General features: G+C 62.0%; 2 long non-coding RNA genes across 3 annotated transcripts in view; both read left to right on the top strand.

Annotated features, from left to right (window-relative positions):
* Positions 1-13,942, top strand: part of LOC106507343 (uncharacterized) — an 85,339-nt gene that overhangs the window by 41,347 nt on the left and 30,050 nt on the right. The gene's annotated exons all lie outside the window — the stretch shown is intronic.
* LOC146404313 (uncharacterized) lies at positions 5,399-12,143 on the top strand. Its single transcript, XR_014839588.1, has 2 exons — positions 5,399-5,450; positions 6,222-12,143. It is a non-coding gene; the product is annotated as an uncharacterized LOC146404313 (long non-coding RNA).

Here is a 13,942-nt window from a genome sequence, read left to right as displayed (position 1 = left end):
TCCATTGCAGGTCTGCACGGGGGGCTCGGCGCGTGGAAGACGCCCCACTGCGGACCACGCAGGGGCGAGCGGGGCCGCCGCCGGCCAGGGCCGCCGGGGTGGGCCTGCTCGTCCTCTGCTCTCCCAGCGCGTGCTGAGTCCGTCATCAGAGAGGCCAGCATCGTTTCAGCAGTGACTTATCGAGAGCCCCATTTGTGCCCTGAAGTATTTATGAGGGAAGTGATACGGAGTCTGGGATTTGCTTAAAACTGGCTCCAGATGTACTTGTGCAATTAACAGGGAGGTTTAATAAAAACCCACCATGTGTGTTGCGGAGAGTCTGCACAGCCAGGGCGGGTCGGGGGCCGCGTCTGCCGCTGGTGGTGTCCTGCCCCGACCTGGGTTTGTGTCGTTCGAGGGGCTCGACCTTCTGGCCGCCAGTCTTGCTCCCACGGAGCCCTGCGATGGCCCAGGACAGAGGGTGACGGTCCTGCCACAGAGGCAGGAAGGGGGCTGGAATCAGGGCTCCAGGGGCGGGGGGGACAGGGTCCTGGCCGCATCGGGACCCAGAGGGGCTCTGGGCGCCGGGCATCCTGGCACTCGAGACAGGAGGGAAACAAGCCTGTGCTGGAGGAACGACTTGTGTCCTGGCTCCAGCCCCAGGATGGCCCCAGGCCAGGAGGCGGGTGACACCCTGGGCTGGCTCAGCTCCCACGGGAAACCCCAGGCTTGTTTGTGCTCCTGGGGGCCCCTGGAGATGTGCTTCCTCTCAGAGCCTGTGCCTGGCTGAGGGCGGTGCGGGGCTAGGCAGCCCGCCTGCCCGTCCCTGAAGGGGCCCTCCTGGCCGAGAGGGGACAGCCTGTGCGGAGTCTCCCCATGGCTGGGGGCTGGGGCGCCTGGACCCAGACCGTCCGCCACCCCCAGGCAGAACAGGGCACCAGGACTCTGGAGTCAGTGGCCTGGGCTGAGTGCTGCTCTGGGGTGTGGCCATCACCCCGCCTCTGCACCTGTCTCCTGTGGGGCTGACAGAGTCAGTACAGCTCAGCTCTTAGAGCAGCGCCTGGGGTGGGGTCGTCCTGGGTGGTCACAGTGGGGCCGCTGAGGCTCCACCCAGGCGACCAAGTCTCAGGGCCTTGGTGTCCCCTCGCCCTCTGCCAGACCAGGCCCTGGGATGCCAGCACTGCTTGTCCCCGCCGGGTGACCTGCGGCCGGCCAGGCTGGGGGTAGTTAACTCAGTAACTTGGGACTTTGCCCAGGGCCACGACCCTGCCCGGGACGCATCTTGTCAGGGGATTTGCCCCCAGCAGGGGCACCTGGGTGGTGGGGGAGTTTGGGACGTGGCTCCGGGTCAAGTTCTAGCCTGGCTGCACTGCGCTGTGTGACCCTGGGCAGGTGGGGTCGCCTCTCTGGGCCTCGGTTTCCACCTCGCAGCCCCACTGTAGGCTCCATGCCATGAGGAAGCCCCACAGCCATGTGGTGGCCTGGCCAGCAGGCCCGGTGGTCAGATGGTGGCTGGCAGGGACCCCCAGAAATGGGGGAAGACGCCTCCAGGTGACTTGGCTCCTGCTCTCGCGTCACCCCAGCTTTTGAGGCTTCGAGCTCTGGCCCTGGTGGGGCGGAGACAGCCCCCGTGTCCCGAGCCCTGTCCAAATCCCCAGCCCACGGAGTTCGTTAGCATGGTACCGTGGTGGTGGTTTAAGCCTGGGGGGCCTTGGCCACAGCTCCGGGGCCTCTGCCTTCTCTGGGTTTCTGCTGCTCAGAACTACTTGCTCATTCAAGGCTGACACTCTGTGTGGCTCGTCCCGGCGACCATGGGCTCTGGGGACACGGCCCGTCTGCCCTGTGGGCCCAGTACCCACGGCGGGCCCTGGCATACAGGAGATGCCCGGCATAGTCTTGTGGCATGAACACAGCCCATGGCCTGACTGCAAAACACACGTGCGCTCCCCTGAGCCCTCTGTGTGTTTTGTGGTCTCTGCCTTGAAGCTTCCCAGAGCCCAGCCTGGGAACAGGAGCCAGAAGGAGTTCTCGCGAGGGCGTGGCAGGGTTGTGGGTGGTGGAGAGAAGACGGGAGGCCGGAGACCCCATTGTGAGGTGGCAGGACAGGGCACGACGTGGGGTCCGGCCCCTTCCCTCTGCTCTTGGCTCAAGGTGTAGAGGCAAGCGAGTTGGCTGAAAGTGTCCGGGTCCAGTCACACTGGTGCCCACTGGCGTGACCCCCTCCCCTCCTGGACAGTGAGCTCTGGGGAGGGGTCGGGGGCTGGGGGCCGGTGGACCCTCGTTCACCCTGTCCATCCTGCAGAGGGAGCAGAGCTGAGGCCGGGACCAGTCTCTGGGTCCCGGGCAGAGGAGGCTCGGGGTTAGGGACGAGGGCGCGGCCCAGCCGGACGGGGTCGGAGTGGGCGCCCCGGGAACCTGAGCACCAGGGCTGCCTTCGTTTCATTCTGGGCGACCAGCTGGGTCTCCAAGGCCCCTGGGGGTTGTGGGCCTTGGCGCAGTCTCCTCCCGCTCCTCAGCCCGCCCGCCTGCAGCCACTGCGTTGCCCTGAGAGCCCAGCCAGGGAGGCGTGAAGCACTGGCCTCCCTCCAGGGACAGGCCGGCCTGATCCCCCGAATCCTCTTTTAATTATTCTGTTTGGCAGCAGTGGACGCCTCCCGCTGGCCCGCAGGCCCTGTGGACAGCCCGCCTGCGGTCAGTGGGAGCCCTCTTCCACCACGGAGCCCCTCGTCCTGCCCGGAGGGAGCTGGCCCCCCGGGCCGTGCCAGTGACCATGGGAGGCCAGGCCTGTGGGGCCCAAAGGGGACCCCTGGCCACCCCGGGCCACGAGACGGTCAGAGCCGGGAAGGACCCCCAGCTGCTGGGTTGGGGGGTGCTGGGGAGTGGACCCCGAGGCCCAGAGCTGGCTCGCCGTCGTCCCTCCGGCAGGGAGCACAGGTCCAGCATGAGCCACAGGGGCTCTCGGCGGGTTTTCTCTCCTCGGGAAAGGCCAGCGACGGAGAGTCACCCCGAGTTTAGGCCCAGCACCCTCCCGACCCTCCAGGCAGGAGGGAGGACGGCCGGGCAGCAAGCAGTCACCTCGGAGTCGCCTCACTCTCCTTTCCCAAGGGCGGCGTCGCCTCCCGCCTCTGCAGGGGGACGGGGACCGCTCCGCGCGGGCCCCCCCACCGCCGCCCGTGTCTCCGTCCCGCCGCCCTGCACGCCTCCTCCACCTCGTCCTCGTCCTCCTCCGAGCTTCTCACCTCCACCTGCCTGTGTCACCATGACAGGCGCCATCGCTCATTGCCTCTTTGGGGCCTGACCCGTGGGGGCGTGTGGTCACGTGGTGGAGGTGGCAGCCTCGTGGGACAGCTGTGCCACTTGCCGCCCAGGAGAAGGCAGAGGCCCGCTCCGTGCTGCCCCCTCCTGCGAGCCCCTGGGTGAGGGCAGCCGGCTACAGACGCAGCCCGGCCAGCTGTCCTGACTCCACAGGCAGGTCCTCCCGCTCCGCTGCCCGGGCCCCGCCACCACCCCGGGAGGCACCCCGGCTTCCCCTCAGTGACCTCGGGTGGTCCTGATGGGCTCCCCCGTCCTCAGCCTCAGAGCTGGGGTGGCCCCTCCTTTTCCTCTCCAGGGAGGAGGTGTCACTTGGGGTCCTGGCGGTCAGGGCCCCTGAGACCGCCTCCCTGCCATTCTCAAGGGCTTGTGCGTACGGAGGTCTCGGGAGCTCGGCTCATCCCTCAGGCTGGGGACCCTGTCCCATGGCGTAACGCCCGCAGCACGTGACGTGTGGCGTAGACCACACACGTCCGCGCTTACACTGAAGGAACAGTGAGGGGGCGGCAGCGGCGGGTGGTGAGTGTCTCGTGGGACGGAACCTCAGCTTGGGAAGGTGGAACATCCGGGAGATGGGGGAGGTCGCGGCTGCACGGGGACGGGGACGGGGACGAGCCGACGCCCCGCCCTGCACAGCGGCGGCGCTCGGGGGTAGGCGCTGTCATGGGTCTTCGTCACAGCAGAGCAGCCACACGAGTGACAGACTCTGCCCGTGGATGCCGCGGTGACCCCTCTGCGGGGTCTGTCGGACACCCCCTGGGCGGGGAAGAGGCGCCGTCCCAGCGCCCCGACGGGGGTGGGGTGGGGGACTGCGTTTGGACCCCCGTGGCTGTGGCCTGGGGAGGAGCTGGAGGGTGTGCAGAACGGGGACAACCCAGGGGTCAGGATGAGGCTGAGGTCACGCAGCCAGCGCTGGGATGTGCACAGCTGCGGGGACGGAGCCTGCAGCCTGCTGGGGCAGCCCGAGGATGCTGGACCCCAGGGCGCTGACGGCCGGTCCCCAAGGGCGCCTCCCCACCCACCCCTGAGCCCCGCACCTTCCCACCCCAACTCCACGGACAGGGGCCAGCGGGAGCTCGCAGCCAGGCCCCGTTTCGAGGTACCTCCCTGCTAAGGGTTGTTGCCCGTGTTTGATTATTCGCGGTGCGCTGATTCCCACACAGCAGGTGCGACCCCGGCCCCTGTGGAAGTGAATTGCCTGGGAAAACGGAGATTGCCACTTTATTATAGAATTAAAAATGCAATCCATTCGAACAGTGATGGGAAATTCGGCAGAGCCTGTGTCCTTCCCGCCCTCTTCCTAACGAGTTAGGATCCAGGAGGGAGACGGCCGGGCTCCGTCAACTGTATCCAGTTTGACCCCCAGGGCCTTCTCACGGGGGGTCTCCGGAAAGAGGGCACGGCTCCCCCACCTTCGGGCTCAGCAGGGGCCTCTCCAGCTGGGGTCACCTGTGCAGTTCAGGGAATCTCTGTGGGATGAGAGCAGGCTTGGAGAAGATGTCACATCAGCCTGGTGTCCCCGGGGCTCGGTCCAGGAGGTCCCTTCCTCCCCGCATGGCAGGCGTCCGTGCAGGGTGAGGCACGGAGGCTGCGGAGAACTGCAGGATCCAGGGGCGTGAGGCCTCGCGGGGCCCCTGGGTCCTCATTCTGAAAGCTCTGGGGGTCACTGCCCATGGCGCTCGCTTTGGGGAGACACAGATTCGTGCACAAGAAATCCCCTCCGGCTGCTGGGGACAGATTTGGGGGCTGCAGGGGCTTCAAGGAAGTGGTGAAGGTGGACTTGGGGGGCTCAAGAGGGAAACTGGGAGCCACTGGGCTGGAGGATCAGGCGGCTGGGCGGTCATTGGAGGCCACGGAAGGGGGAGCAGGTTTGGAGGGCCAAGGCCACCTGTCCCACCTGGAGGCGGCCCTCCTGGGCCATGAGGCCAGGTGAGAGTCTGCGCGATGCCCCCGCCCACGGCGCAGGTAACACTGTCGACTGGTAATTCCCCTGATCCCTTTATCCTGTGCTTTAATAAATAATTTACCTGAATTATTCACATGGAAATTTCAACATTATTAAAAATTAACCAGCTTAAATGAATCCACGGTAAATAGCTGGGGTGGCTCTTCTGAGGGTGAGAAGCTGCAGACGGAGCAGGACAGCAGGTGCCAGGCAGGTGAGCGGGGCAGGTGGGCTGGGTGGGCGCCCTCGAGGCAGCCACGGGGGCAGCTGAGGGCCAGGCGTCCTGAGTGTCCCGACCCTTGCAGGCTGAGCAGCCTTGGGGAGATGCCTGTGCCTCTCTGGGCCTTCAGGACGATGGGACAATCCTGCCTGGCTCCGGGGACAGGAGGGGGCACTTAGGAGGGGAGCCAGTGGCAATGTGTGATGGGAGCCTCGGGGCTCAGCTTCCTGCCTAGAAGGTGGGTGTGAGCTCCCTGCCTGGCTGGGCCTCGCTGGGGAGCCCCGGGCTGGGCAGCCGTCCTGGCCGTGGGCCCCCTGAGGCCGTGGATGCCCTGGAGGCAGGGTGTGGGGTGAGTCGGTGCAGGGGCTGCTCTGAGCGTATTGCCAGGTTCCCTCCTCCATCCATGGGTCCTGCTCACCCCAGTCACCTGGCAAAAGTGTCCTGTGGGGTTTTGTCTTCATAAAAGGGTGCCGGTGAACTTTGGGTACTGGGCTCTGGGGAGACGGGCCAGCTGCCTCAACGAGTTACCCTCACTAGACGAGCTGTGGCTGCAGTGGGTTTGGGGTTGGCCTGGTGCCTGTGGACGGGGCGGCTCAGCGAGCCGGGCCGGGAAGCCCCACCCCCACCAGGCTGGGCTCCCCACGCCGTCCTCACCCTTAATCCCAGCAGTTCCACTGTCCCCACGTCATAAGCGAGGAGGCTCAGAGAAAGGGGGTGACAGGTTGCCGCACAGGGTGGGCGCAGAGCCAGGGCTCGCACCTGCAGGTCCCGCCCTCCCGCCTCCCGGCTCCCTCCCGACTTGGGCCGATGACCAGATGACCACGTGGGAGCTCCCCGGCGGGGGGTTGGGGAGAGCTGAATCAATCCCCCGAAGGCTTCGTGTGGAAACGGAGGTGCCGCGTCTGCTGTGGTGTGGAAATGCCCAGGATTCAGAAGAGCCAGCGGAACTTTAAAGGAGAGGCCTGGGGCCGACGCTGACTTCTTGCAGGGACAGATGGCACACGAGCCCGTGAAAAGATGCCCACACCCCGGGTCCCTGGGAAAGTGCAGCCTCCGCGATGAGACAGCCCCCCCCGACCCCCGCGCCTTAGGATGGATGGCAAGTTACAAGAATGGACTGGGTGTGGAAGAAATGGGACTTCTGTGCCCTGCTGGCAGCAGTGGGCAAGGCAGGCTTTGGAAACAGTTTGGCGGTTCCTAAAATGTTGACTACATGCCTGTTACAACCTGGCCCGTCCGCTCCTAGGTGTTTCCGCAGGAGAAGGAAGAGCCTGCGTTCACACACAGACACCCGGCACAGCTTTGAGGCAGCCCCGACCTGAGCGTCCGTCCGCAGGGGAGGCGCCCAGCAGCCGGCGGTATACCCATTCAGTGGAGACCTGCCCAGGCCGCAAGGAGCGAGCGACTGATGCATATGCAGTAACTGGATGGACCTCAGAGTCATTGTCCTGAGTGAAATAAGCCAGATCAACAGGGCACACACAGCAACATATAGACGGGGCGCATATAGGCATGTAGGTATGTAACACATGCACACATATGGAAAATATTTGTGATCTATAATCACAGCACAGGCCAGCGGTCCCCTGAGGCTCCAGGGAGAGGGTGTGCAGGAATGGGGGGTGTCAAAGGGCTGAGAAAGCTGTTGGGGTGATGGACGGATTCTTCCACGGGCTGGTGGGGAGGTTTCCCTGGTGTGTCCGTTAGTCAAAACGTGTACCCTTTAAACATGTGCGGTCACTTACAGCTCCGTGAAGCTGATGAGAAAAAAGTTACGACTATGCAGAAAAGTGCACAGGTTGGGTGGTTGTGGCCGGGTGGGGCCTGAGCCTCTGCCCGTGTGACCAGCTCCCCGGAGGTGCTGATGCCACAGGTCCACGGCCCACACTTGGAGTCACACGTGGCTGGTCCACTGTCCAGCGTCAAACCCGGCCAGCGAGCCCATGTCCCCAGCGGCTCCACTGTCCCCCCACTCCGTCCATGCTTGCAGAATTGTCCAGGCAGGTGGCCCTCAGCCGGGGTCCTCGGCCTTTGTTTGTCTTTCATGAAGCGGACGCTTTCCAAGAGTCCAGACGCGTGACTGGCAGAGCCCCCTCCCCTCGGGCTTATCTGGCCTTCCGTCCTGGGTCAGGTGAGCTGCCGCGGGGACCCCAGTCTTGCTGGCCTTCCTGGCACCGTGTCCCAGGAGGCGCAGGCTGCGTGGACGTCCATCAGTGAAGCCGTCTGTGGGCAGATAGGTGGAGACTCCGTGGGCCTCCGTCTGTAGCTGTTGCACCGACGGCTTTAGCACCCATCCGAGGCACCATCCGAGGCGCCTTCTAGAATCATCCTTTCCATGCTGCCCGCAAAAGGGTTTCTCTAGTTTCCACCTCCGTTCGTGCCGTGCTGGGAGGCAGTGCTTTGCTTCCCGTTCAGTCTGCGTGGCCTGGACACCTGTGCTCTCCTTGCCGCCTGCCCGCGATCCGCTCCCTGGGGGCCTCAGGTCCCTCTTCCTCGGAGCCCCAGGCAGGTGCTCTCCTTCAGAGGAGCTTTTTGCAATCTGGGGTCTGCGTGGGGCGGTCGGGCTCCCACCTCGCACCCTAGCGCCTGCCTAGGGCCTGGCTCCGAGGGAAGGGGCGAGGGTGCTGGCGAGGCTGGGCTCCCCGACGTCAGAATCCTCCCGGCAGGGTGGGCGGGCCGGTGCCAGGGGGAGACTGGATGACGCGGTGGGGGAGGGTCTGGGATTTGCCCCGCCTGCAAATGACGTCAACAGCTTCCTCCCTCTGGGGGTCTGAGAACAGGGGTTCCCCCGCGTCTCCCAACTTGCAGAACTCACACAGGAAGGAGAGCTGGCCGGCAGGATCCGTGCCGAGGCCACAGCGGTGACCCAGCTGGCGTGCCCTGTGCGTGTGGCGCCCAAGCCCAGTGCTGGGGCTCTGTAAGCCTCCCCTGGGGTCGTTCAGCCCCCACGACAAACCCAGGTAGTGACATTCTTGCCCCATTTCACAGACAAGCCGGGGCTCCAGGGGGGCCACAGCGCCTGGGTCAGGGCTGGGGCGCGCGGCGATTCTGCTCGACCCCAGGACTGGCTGACGAGTATCATCGCACGAGCCACTGGCGTCATTTCAGGCTTTCTCGTGGGCGCGTCCCAGAAGCAAGGAGGCAGGGGACATTCATTTCAATGATAGGCTGTGTACACTCACGCTGCCAGGGTCCCCGTTGAGCAGGTCATCACGGGAGGCCCTGATTGCGATGGTTGTGGTTATTTCCCAGTCTGAGTCCGGGAAAGCTGGTGTGTTTCACACGCACAGGGCACCTCAGCCGGGAGCAGCCACTTCTCAGTGCTCCGTGGCCCGCGTGGCCTGGGGCCACCGAGCCACACGGGGACGCGGCCCTGACCGGGGGCGGGGAGCGTTTCCTGAGCATGGGGTTGTCAGAGGCATCGAACCATCTGCTGAAAGTGGGAGCCCTCGATCATGTATGAATTATGCTTCAATACAATTGATTAATTGTAGAATTAAATGAAATGGATTGATTTTGATTGATTACATGGAAAATTGATTAATTTGAGGATCCAGGCCCGCTGTTCAGAGGCAGGTGGGCCGAGCGTGCGAGGAGGATTTAATTAAACGGGGTGCAGCCCCAGCACACCTGGAGCAGGAGGGCCGCTCGGTGCCGCCCGGGGTTGGAGGGGGCTGCTGCTTAACCTGCCTCGGGCGGGCTTGCGTTAATAAAATCGCATCCGAGAGATGACCTGGCAGCCGGCTCCTGCGCGCTCCTGAAGGCCACGGCGAGGCCCTCATAAAAGGTTATTAAGGAAAGTAAATAACTCGGCCGGTGGGGGGACTTCCTGGCAGAGGCCTCCTGGCCCTGGGAAGGCGAGGGCCCGGCCCCGCGGCCGCGGCCAGGAGTGGGTGGGAGGCCGGAGCCCCGCGGGTGACGAACAGGATGGCCGGCGGAGTCCTGCCTGCGAACTCGGCGGTGGATGTCGGGGGATGGGGGCGCTGCGGGCGGGGGCACCTTGGGGTCCCCCGGGAGCCCTCCCTCCCTCTGCGATGCAGAAGCGAGCTTGCCCAGGGAGGGGCCTGCTCTCCATCCGGGGTGTGCAGAGCCCGGGCGTCCGACCAGCTGGGAGCGGCCCTCCCCTCTCTCGGTCCTGACTTGGGGCTCCGGAGGTGGCGGGAGGCCCCTGAGAGCCTGCGTCCGAGAGGACCCTCGCGGGGCCGCAGGGTGAGATGCGTCTTCTCTGAACGCGAGCCGTGGGAAGGCTCGGGCGTCCTGGGGTCTGGGCTGCGCTGGCAGCGCTGGCAGCTCTCTGGGCCTGTTTGCTCAGCCATCATCGGTGTCACGCGACAGGCCCAGCCCAAAGCCTGACTCAGCACACATGGGGGGATTCGACCACTGCCCCAGAGAGGGCTTTGCAAACTGGAGAGGGGGGTGCACACAGGGTGATGAACAGATTTAGCTCTGGTTGACGCCTGGTGGTTTAACGGCTTTCTGCTCTGGACCAGGGTGGTGGGAGGTGGGTCCCCTCGGACCCCAGCCGAGCACGGCCGGCAGCCAGGCCTGTCCCGAGGCCCCCCCGACTTGGTTCCTCCCGCTCCAGCCGCTGGGCTTGGACCTGGAGCGTGCCAGTTGCCATAGCGGCATCACAGTCTTCCCCAAAGCTGCCCCCTGTGGTTTGAAAATACATCCAGCTAAGCCCCTTCCGCTTGAGTGCGGGCTGGACTTGAGGCTGACCTGCTTCTAGAGGGGAGAAGGGGGCAGGAGAGCCGGTGTATGGATCCTGGGACCAGGTGGTAAGAGGCTCCCCCACTCTGTCCTCTGGGTCACCGGCTCTGGCCGAAGCAGGTGCCGGGAGCGTCTGCCTGGGGAACCCGGGCCTCGGGCCAACAGCCACGGAAAGTGCCACCTGGGAAGCGGAGCCTCCGGCCCCAGGGGAGCCGTCAGGTAATGCAGCCTCAGCCCACACCGTGACAGCCTCTCGTGAGAGACCCCGAGCCAGAGCCACCCGGCTCAGCTGCTCCCCATTCCTGACCCACAGACACTGGCCATAACAAGCAGGTGCAGTTTTGAAGCTGCTGGAGGTTGGGGTAAATGTTTGCAGCAATAGACGGACAGATGACGGAAGCAGGATTTTCCCTCCAGCCCTCTCCCCAGCCCGTGGACTTTTTGTTTTATTTTCTTGAAGTATACTTGATTTACAATGTTGCCTTAATTTCTCCCGCACAGCAAAGTGACTCAGTTGTGTTGATCTATATTCATTTTCATATTCTTTCCTGTTAGAATTTATCTCAGGATATTGAGTATCGTTCCCTCTGCCTTCCAGGAGGATCTTGCTGTTTATCCATCTTTAGATAACAGTTTGCCTCTGCTAATCTCTGACTCCCAATCCATCCTTCCTCCAGGCACCGCCCCCACCCCTCCCTTCTCCAGGCAACCACAAGTTTGTTCTCTATGTCTCTGAGTCTATTTTTGTTTCATAGGTATGTTGTTTGGTGTTGTATTTTAGATTCCACATGTAAGGGATGTCATCTGGTATTTGCCTTTCTCTTTCTCCTTACTGCACTTGGTGTGAGAATCTCTAGGTCCATCCATGTTGCTGCAAGTGGCGTTATTTCATTCTTTTTCATGGCTGAGTAGTATTCCATTGCACATGTACTGTGTCTTCTTTATCCACTCATCTATTGATGGACATTGAGATTGTTTCCATGTCTTGGCTACTGTGAAGAGCGCTGCTGTGAACATAGGGGTGCCTGTACCTTTTGGGACTGTAGTTTTGTCTGGGTGTGAGTTCAGGAGTAGCACTGCTGGGTCATATGATAACTCTGTTTTGGTGGGGAAACTCCATCTTGTTCTCCATAGTGGTTGCATCAACGTGTATCACCACCATCAGTGCAGGAGGGTTCCCTTTCCTCACACCCTCTCCAGCATTTATTGTTTGTAGACTTTTTGATGATGGCCATTCTGACTGGTGTGAGGGGGTACCTCGCTGTCCTTTTGATGTGCGTGTCGCTAATAATTTGCAACATGGAGCAGCTTTTCATGTGCCTGTGGGCCAGCTGTCTGTCTTCTCTGGAGAACTGTCTGCTTGGGTCCTCTGCCCATTTTTCAGTTGGGTTGTTGGTTATTTGTTGTTAATGGTTTGAACTGTTTGGATATTTTGAAAATTAAGCCCTCATTTGTCACGTCATTTGCAAAGATTTTCTCCCAGGTTGTAGGTGTTTGTTTATTTGTTTTTTCCATTTTATTTATGGTTTCCTTTACTGCGCAAAAGCTTATAACTTTGATTTGGTCCCATTTGTTTCTTTTTTGCTTTTATTTCTGTTGCCTTGGGAGAGACTGACCTAAATAAATACTGCTACGATTTATGCCAAAGAAAGTTTTGCTTCTGTTCTCTCTAGGAGTTTTATAGTGTCTTGTCTTAAATTCAAATCTGTAAGCCATTCTGAGTTTATTTTTGTGCGTATGCTGTGAGGTGTGTTCTACCTTCATTGATTTCCGTGCGTTCGTCCAGTTTTCCCAGCACCACTTGCTGAAGACACTGCCGTTTTCCCCTTGTATATTCTCGCCTCCTTTGTCAGAGATGAACTGTCCATAGTGTGCAGTAAGTGGGATTTTTTTTTAAGCCCCTTGCAGAAACCAACACCCGAGGGATTTGCATATGTGTGTGCAAACAAGAATAAAATAGTAACATGTTTATGGAAAGAAGTGCTGATTTATTATTATTATTATTATTATTATTATTATTATTTTGCTTTTTAGGGCTTCACCTACAGCTTAGGGAGGTTCCCAGGCTAGGGGTGGAATCAGAGCTACAGATGCCAGCCTACACCACAGCCACAGCAACGCAGGATCCGAGCCGTGTCTGCAACCTGCACCACAGCTCACAGCAACACCAGATTCTTAACCCACTGAGTGAGGTCAGGAGTCGAACCCGCAATCTCGTGGTTCCTAGATGGATTCGTTCCTGCTGCACCACAATGGGAACTCTCAAGAAGTGTTCATTTGGGGGCAATGAAGGTGCTTTACAGTCGAGTAAAGCACAGGACTTTCACAGGTGAGAGTCCTGTGAACAGGCTGAGAGCCATGGACCGCGCACTTTAGCGGGTGCCCTGCCTCTCGGGAGAGCTGCCAGGCCCGGGCACGTGTACGCGTGGGGGCAGGTGCCGTTGGCCTTGCCGAGCTCCAGGCCGGATTTCAGGGCTCCGCTTCCTCCCTGTGTGGCGGGAGGCGTGGGGCCCCTTTGCCAGGACAGGGCTCCCTTGCCCCGGCTGCTCGCAGTTCACACGGGCCCCCTCCCTGGTGCGGTGCCCCACTGGCCAAGAAGAGAGGCTGGCCACTGACCCCCCGCTCCCTGGGACAGCCTGCACGGTGACCGGGTGATGTGGGCCCCCCCGAGGCGGGGTCAGCTTGGGGACAGCCTCAGCTGGACCACATCTCTGCTTCCCCCCGTCCCCCACCTGGCTTGCACGGTTGACCCAAGGATCCTGGTCACCTCACTGCCCCACGCAGGGGCCTCCGTGGCCGGGTGCTGGGGGTCACCCCCGTTGTGTGTGTGCTGGATTCAGGGCGAGAGTTTTCCCTCCACTGAGCTCCCTGGGGGCCAGAGCTTCTGTCCCCCCTCCTCTAGCTCAGGTCCCTCTCGGCCATCGGGGTCTGATGGACGCAGGAGGGCGGAGGGCGGAGGGCGGAGGGCGGGGTTCCAGAGCCAGCGCCCTGACCCAGCCTCAGATCTCAGGCTGGTTGGAGGCGGCCAGCCGGGGTTCCCCGTCCCCCCTCGCTTGACACGGGATCCTGTTCAAATTTGCCTGAGGCCCAGGGCGGTGCTCTGGGGGTGCTCCACCTCCCACTGCACCCCAGGGTCCCCCAGAAATGCTGATCTGTCCCAGGATATGTGACCCGCTGCAAGGATGGGCTCCTCATGGCTCGCTGTCCAGCCACCCGAGACCTAACAGGGAGCAGCGCTGGGGAATGGCCCTCCCCTGAGGACCCTGACCTCGCCTGCACAGCCAGCCTGTGCTCAGCCCCCACTGTGTGCTCACTCCAGCCTGGCACGGGCCACCAAGCATTACCTCCAAGCCCCACGATGGCCCTGCCAGCTCAGCGTCAGGACGCCTTGTCCGGATGCAGAAACCAAGGCTCAAGAGAGCAGGGACTGGGAGTTCCCGCCGTGGCGCAGCGGTGAACGAATCCGACTGGGAATGATGAGATTGCGGGTTTGATCCTTGGCCTTGCTCCGCGGGTTAAGGATCAGGTGTTGCCGTGAGCTGGGGTGTAGGTCGCAGACACGGCTCGGATTCCGAGTTGCTGTGGCTGTGGGGTAGGCTGATGGCTACAGCTCCAATTCGACCCCGAGCCTGGGAACCTCCGTATGCCGCGGGAAGTGGCCCTAGAAAAGGCAAAAAGACCAAAGAGAGAGAGAGAGCAGGGACTCTCCGCGCAGGTCAGGGGAGGAGCTGAGACCTGGACATGGCTTCGCCAGATGCCAGGTCTGGTTGGTTCCC

This window comes from Sus scrofa, chromosome 3 (genome assembly GCF_054392235.1).
Source record: "Sus scrofa isolate SSC_HxYL_T2T_F1_AM1 chromosome 3, Sscrofa_HxYL_maternal_Yorkshire_Landrace_v2.0, whole genome shotgun sequence".
Lineage (NCBI taxonomy): Eukaryota > Metazoa > Chordata > Mammalia > Artiodactyla > Suidae > Sus > Sus scrofa.
This window is presented reverse-complemented; position numbering and strand designations above follow the sequence as displayed.